Source organism: Eulemur rufifrons, chromosome 28, assembly GCF_041146395.1.
Source record: "Eulemur rufifrons isolate Redbay chromosome 28, OSU_ERuf_1, whole genome shotgun sequence".
Taxonomy (NCBI): Eukaryota; Metazoa; Chordata; class Mammalia; order Primates; family Lemuridae; genus Eulemur; species Eulemur rufifrons.
The window spans coordinates 40295082-40302385 of NC_091010.1; the positions used below are offsets into that span (position 1 = coordinate 40295082).

Sequence of the window (7304 nt, forward strand, 5' to 3'; positions counted from 1 at the left end):
GAAAGGGACAACCATGTGTAAAATCCCAATAGACATTTCCCAATTTCAAAACTAACTACAGTAATTAATACAGTGTAGTATAGGCATAAGCATAGATATATAGATCAATGGAATAAAATTGAGAGTCCAGAAGTAAACTCTCATATTTAGAGACAATTGATTTTTGATAAGGGTGCCAAGACAAGTCAACGGGAGAAAGAACAATTTTTTCAACACATGTTGCTGGGACAATCAGATAGCCTTATGACAAAGAATGAATTGGATCCTTACTTAACACCACATACAAAATTCAACTCAAAACAGATCAAAGACCTAAAATGCAAGAGTTAAAGGCTTACAATCCTTAGAAGAAAATATAGGGGTAAATATTTGTCATCGTAGTTTACACAAAGCCTTCTTAGATATGACACCAAAATCACAAGTGACCTCCCCCCAAAAAGGAAAAAATTGGAATTCAGCAAAATTAAAAACTGTTGTGCTTCATAGGATACGCTATTAAGAAAATGAAAAGACAGGCCACAGAATGGAAGAAAATATTTGAAAATCATATATTAAATAAGGGGCTTGTATCTAGAATATATTTTTAAAACTCCTACAACTCAATAATTAAAAAACAATCAATCAACCAATTAAAAAATGGGCCAAGGATCTGACTAGACATTTCTCCAAAGAAGATACACAAATGGCCAGTAGGCACATAAAAAGATGTTCAACATCATTAACCAGCAGTGAATGTCAATCAAAACCACAATGAGATACCACTTCACACTCACTAGCATAGCTGTAATAAAAAAGATAGACAATGACAATGGTTGGCAAGGATGTGGAGAGATCAGAACACTCATACGCTGCCAGTGAGAACATAAAATAGTGCAATCACTTTGGAAAAACAGTTTGGCTGTTCCTCAAGGTTAAACATAGAGTTACCATATGGTCCAGCAATTCTACTCCTAGGTACATGTCTATACCCAAGAAAAATGAAAACCTATGTCTATATAAAAACTTGTACATGAATGTTCATAGCAGAATTATTCATAATAGCCAAAAAGTAGCAACAACCCAAATGTTCATCAATTGATGAAAGGATAAATACAATATGGTATATCAGTACAATAAAATATTATTTGGCAAAAATAAGGTATGAAGTACTGATATATGTTACAACATGGATGAACCTTTGAAATCATGCTAAATAAAAGAAGCCAGTCACAAAAGGCCATACATTGTATGATTCCATTCATATTAAATGTCCAGAAGAGGCAAATCAATACAAACAGAAAGCAGATTGGTGATTGCCTAGGACTAGAGGGTTTACAGGAAAATGGGAGTGATTACCAACAGGTATAAGGTTCCTTTTGGGGTGATGAAAATATCCTAAAAGTGATTGTAGTGTTTGTTGCACAACCCTGTAGGTATAATAAAAACTATTAGACTGAACACTTTAAATGGGTGAATTGTATAGTATGTGAATTATATCTGGATAAAGCTGTTAGGGAAAAAAGGCATAATAGATGGTGGATTATTGAGTGTGTAAATGCTCCCAATTCTTCTCCCTTCTCTGTATACATGCCCTTTGTCAAATGACTTTCCGCTTCCTCTCACTAAAGAGGTGGAGTCATTTCCCCACCCACTGAGTCTGACATTGTGACTTGCTTTGTCTAATAGAAGGTAGGGAAGTGACTTGGTGGCAGTTTGGACCTGGGGATGCAAGAATGCTTGCATGTTTCCATTTGCCCTTTGCTCTTCTGCCATAGCCATGAGAACATATCTGGACCAGCCTGATGGAGAATGAGAGACAGGTGGCACAGAGAAGATTCTCTTCACTCATCTCACTGGAAGTCATCCTAGCCCAGCCAATAGCCATCCAATTCCCAAACATGTGGAGCCTCGTGGTGACCAGAAAAACCACCCAGTCAAACCCTAATTATCAACCTTCAAACTTATAAATTAAGCAGATGTTTGGATGCTGTGTTTTGGGATTGTTTGCAGCATTTTTGAGTGTGTGGAAATAGGTAACTGATATAGGAGGATAACACAGCATTCAAGTGTCATCTCAGAAACTTGAAGGAAGAGAATAGAGAGGATAGGCAAGGAAATTTGGAACTTTCTGGACCCCAAGTCCCACTTACAGAGAAGTGGTGGGAAGGTTAGATATATATATATATATATATATATATATATATATTCAATTGTGTGTGCATGTGTGCACATGCATATAGATATAAAAATGCTGGTCAACAGTAGTACAAGGTGATTGGAAATTCCACAGTGACATTTTAAAAACATAGGATATACTATTTACTATCTACTAGTGCTCACGCGTTGAAAAATTTACCTTAATTTTTTTAATATACAAGTTTAGCCAAGCAATATTACAATCTTTGGTATTCTTGCCAAAAAAGTATAACCTTAATCTATTTATGAGAAAATGTCAGAGTAATACAAATAGTGGCACATTCTACTAAAACCTGGCCAGTACCCTCAAAAGCATCAAGGTCCTAAAAGGCAAAAAAAGAGTAACAAACTTTCCCACATTAGAGAAAACAAAGGAGATATGGCAATTAAATGAAATGTGGAATCTTTGGGTTTTGGAATTGAAAAGGGGCATTAGTGGAACAATTGGCAAATTTTGAATAAGATCTGTAGACTAGTTAATAGTAAAAAGTATTAAATCACTGCTAATTTTCCAGTTTCAATAATTATACTATGAATAAATAGTCAACATTAGGGAAGCAGGGTTAAGGGTTATATGGAAACCCTTTGTACTAATTTTTGCAAACTTTTGCAAGTCTAAAATTATTTCAAAATGAAAACTTTTAAAAATTTAGGCCAAATGTAATGTGATCACATTTATAATTTTTTTGGAAAGAGTGAAGAGTAGATAGAAAATTGTTAACAGCAACTATTTTCCACAAATAATTTGTTGATATGCCAGACGCTATTTTGGTACTGGGGCGAGAGCAGCCAATTAGACAGAAAAACCCCTACATTCTTATGGACTCTCTCATATGGTAGGTAGAAAATATACAAGATAATTTCAGCTAGTGCTAAATACTATAGAAAGTAAAACAGGATAAGGGAGTAGAAACAGACTGGGTGGGCTACTTTGGATTAGATGATCAGGAAAACTCTCTTTGAGGGGGTATTATGATTTGAATGAGACCTGAATGACCTAAGGAGCTGACTTTGTGTGGAAGGAACATTTTAGGCAGGGAAAAGCAAAGCAAAGGCCCGGGGGCAGAAGCAAGTATGAAGTGTGCCAAGAAGAGAAAGGCCAACCTGGTCCAGGGTAGAATATTACCAGGTTAGACTGGACCAGTAGGCATTGTCCAGAACAGGTAGGGCAGTGTAAGGAGATGGTGTTTTATGTACAAAAGGAAGTGATTGGATGGTTTTAAGAGGGTGGGACATGACGTGACTGGCATTCTTTAAAATGTCATTTCATTTTGCACAAGGACAAGAGTGGCAGAAGAGAGGCCATTGCAGGAGCCTAGGGAAGGAGAGGTGGTCACTTGATGAGGGTAGTCAGTGAAGGGGGGAAGCAACGACTGACTCTGGATGTGTTTTGTTAGAGGTAGAGCTGACTAAATTTTACAGATGGATTGGATGTAGGGGGTTAGGGAAAGCAAGGAATCTAGGATAATTCCTTGTTTTCTTGTCCAATTTGGGTGGAGTTTGATGCCATTTACCAGGAAAGAGTGACGGAAGAACAGTTTACCGGGAGAAAAAAATCAAGAATTCTGTACATATTAATAAATTTGAGCCATTTTTAGGCCTTCATTATTTCATGTTTTTGCAATGATTGTATAACATATATATGTAAATGTATATTTTTTTAGGACCTTACATTTTTAAAAAATTAATGAAGCAGGTGGTGGAACATTCAAAAAATGAAGTACCAACCAGGTATTTCAATTATTTAAATAAAGACAGGGGGCATATCTCACCTGGAAAAGTTACAGAGATGAGTCTGATATGTAGGACAAATGTTTCCATCCTAAAAACAAGCATGTGTAGAATTTACAAGTAAGAGTGATGTATTAAATCTGTTTCTGAGCATGAACAATGATGGGCATCCATAGGTGGACCTATGTCATTACAATTGTCATTACAGCAGTACAACATTTTTCAAGAGAAAAACAAAATCATGCAACCGTCCTTAAGGCTTAGAAAAGGAAACTGATCAAATGTGCACATAGGAGGAAATAGAATGATGATTTTTCTTCAAAGGAATGATGCCCAGGGAATCTGGAAACTATAGGAGGGTAATTATTGAACAGATTATGGTACAGTGGTCAAGGGTGTGGACTGTGGAGCCCAATGATCTATGCTCTACTCTTACCTCCACCACTTACTAGTTGTATAACTTTATTCAAGTTTTGTAACCTCTCTGTGCCTGAGTTACGTCATTGTAAACAGGGATGATAATGTGATGCATCCCACATTCCCTCTCCCCAGATTCTGCTTCTCAGCTGCTGGGAGTCTCACCAGGAGATGGCCCTTAGCTGTTAGCCCTCTTTGGGGATTGCCTTGGCTGAGGAAATTTTCTCTCCCAAGTCCCTGCGTTGCCTCCTTCCAGGGACAGCCATATCCAATGACTGATCAACAGAAGGTATAAAGGCCTGACCGGGTTGCCCCAATTCAGGGCAGCTAGAAGGGGCTTCCCAGCTCCAGAGTTCCAGATGGAGTTGGCTGAGGCCTTTAATGGGCCTGCCTTCCAGCTCACCTGCTCACTCTGCCCAATCCTGCTTTCTTCCGCTTCCTTCTCCAGGTGCTGATTGCAAGACCACTCCCTAGAAAATATCATGCAATCTAATCTCCCTCTCAGAGGGAGTCTGCTTCCCAGAGAGCCCAACCTGCTACATAAGAGTACCTTCCTCATAGGGTAATCCTTAGGAATAAATAAGTCATCATACATGAAGCACTTAAAAGAGTCCTGCACAAATGGAATGTTAAGTGTAAGCTATTGTTACTGAAGTAATCTACTTACAAAACTATCAACTCCTGCAATAGTCTTTATTTTTCCCCCAGTCAGAAAAGGCTCACTGCAGTGGTTTGAGTTAATTTTACATGTGCTGTAAATAAAGTTAATTGCCTTGTTTTAGGTGATGAGAAAAGAAACTAATATTTCTGACCTATTTGTTGCTGTTGGAATTCCCTCATTCCTAGTTGTCAGGGGGCTATCTCTGTGTTTGCAATCTGACTATAAACACTATCTCTATTTGCATATTGTGGTTTTCTTTAATTGAGAAAAGGTAGGTGTGAATTGTATTTTCATTAGGCTCGGATTGCATACATGTCCTGATAAAGACTTCTCTGTGACAGGACTCTGCATTTGTGGGGTCCTCTTCTGAGGTGGGAGAAAACCAATGTCCTGAGCTTAATCCACTCTCTTCAGTCAGAAATTCTGATAACCAGGTGGCTGGATCTTAAGCTCATTTTCTCAATACGTTTTTTTTTTGGGGGGGAAGTCTGGTTCATAAGTATTTGATCTTTGAGGACTAAAATACAAATTGAACTTTTCCCATAAAACTGAAGGCTCTAAAACAAGAAAAAACAGAGAGCTTCCATACTCAAAAGCAACAAATACGAGATCACATAAAGCTAAATTTGAAAAATAAGTGTTACCCAAAAAGTCAGCTTGTACATTAGATTAGGCCACACTAACACATCAGGAGGAAGAAAGAAGTGACAAATGCAAACTGGCTGAACAGTAGAGCCTGTGGTTGGTAGGGACAATATCTTTGTTTTACACACAATTCTTCAAAGAACAGTTGTACAAGTTGGTTTAAATCATGTATACAACAATATACATGTGACTATATTTCTCTTCTTCAAATTGGAAAGCCAAAAAGTCTGCGATCCCATCCCCCCACATTCATCTAATATTATTCCCTAAAACAAAGTCTTCATACTGTGCAAACTTTTGGAAATAATCACCAAAGAAGTGACCCTCCCTGTCCTGTGTAGTGGGAGTTCTGCACTGTTAGCTTCTTATCCACTCTTGTTCCTTTGAAGGCCTTGGGCTGCCATGAGTTTCCAAGACACTATCCCTGGCTTTCAGGGTACAGGTCCTCACTCCAGTGCGCACCTCGTTTCTCAGCCACAAGTTGAATAAATTGGGAGTGGCTGGCATAAAGCTCGAGTTTATCATTAATGTCCACCCATTTCACCTTCTTGGCATCATCGCCAGCTTCCAGCGGAAGATGGTCCATTATTTCACCTGTTTCATCATGGTAGTTTACAGCCTCTGTCTCCATCCACGCGTTATCTGTGTTCCGAGGATCATCCACATAGCCTTTATAGACCACAAAGTGTTCCTGGCTGAATAGTTTGTGCAATTGTTTCTCCAACTCCTGCATTTCTGCCCTGGATTTCTTTAAGGAGTTCATGGCTTCTTCACCAAATTCTCTCTTCAATGTGGTACTAATTTTCTCTCCTGGATCCACCATGCCCCCTGGGATTGCCCATTCTCCACAGTCCTTCCTTTGGATGGCTGCAAACTGCAGGATGTCTTTCCCAGAAACAGAGTGGGTAACTTTACTTCCTTTGCTATCCCTCTTCCACCTGGTTAGGATGGGATCCGCAGCATGATTGGGGCCCCAGCGCCCCAAAAGTCCCCGGCCGACCAGCCCAGTACGACCTGCGGGATTTCTAGGTCTACCGTCTTCAACCTCATATAAACCATTCTGGCTCCTTCTGTCCACGTGTCCATCCTTTTCATTAAATTTAGGAGAGAAGTGCCTTTCACCCACCTGGGGGTCTGCCCACACGGGCCCGGCCAAGACAGAGCGGGCAGTGTACTCCACAGGGCTGTATTCTCGCCACTCAACCAGCCAGCTCACTTTCTCCGCGGGGACCTGGCTTCGCTGCACCTTCGAGCCAGGGTACGGAGACGTCCGGGCCTTCTTGTGGGGGTTCTCAGCAGCGCCCTTTGAACCTGACATGATGACATTTAGAGGAAACTCATGTGAGGAAAAGGGACCCCAGCTGGCCAGGATGTTGGGGCAGCTGCTGGGCCTGACTGTCACAGAGGCCAAGGTCACAGAGAGAGACACGGACGCTGAAGCCTTTGCCAGGTGGCGTCCAGCCACCCACGACCCAGCGGCCCGTGGGGATTTTGGTCGCTGTCAGCGGGAGTGGGGGTGGTGCAGCCTCCACTGTGATCACAGGGCACCGGGACCTGCTGCTTCCACCCGCGCGGGGAAGTGGCCAAGCTTATCTCTTACGCACCCTTTGATGGCGGCCTTCCTGAGAGACCCGTTGTCGCTTCCAACCGCGATCACGCACCGTCCGTGCGTGGG

At 40.8% G+C, this 7304-nt stretch overlaps 1 pseudogene across 1 annotated transcript; it reads right to left on the minus strand.

Moving 5' to 3' along the window:
* Positions 1-5989: 5989 nt before the first annotated feature.
* Positions 5990-6947, minus strand: LOC138376432 (ADP-ribose pyrophosphatase, mitochondrial pseudogene; annotated as a pseudogene). Its single transcript, XR_011231665.1, has one exon. The product of XR_011231665.1 is annotated as an ADP-ribose pyrophosphatase, mitochondrial pseudogene (transcript).
* Between the last annotated feature and the right edge of the window lie 357 nt (positions 6948-7304).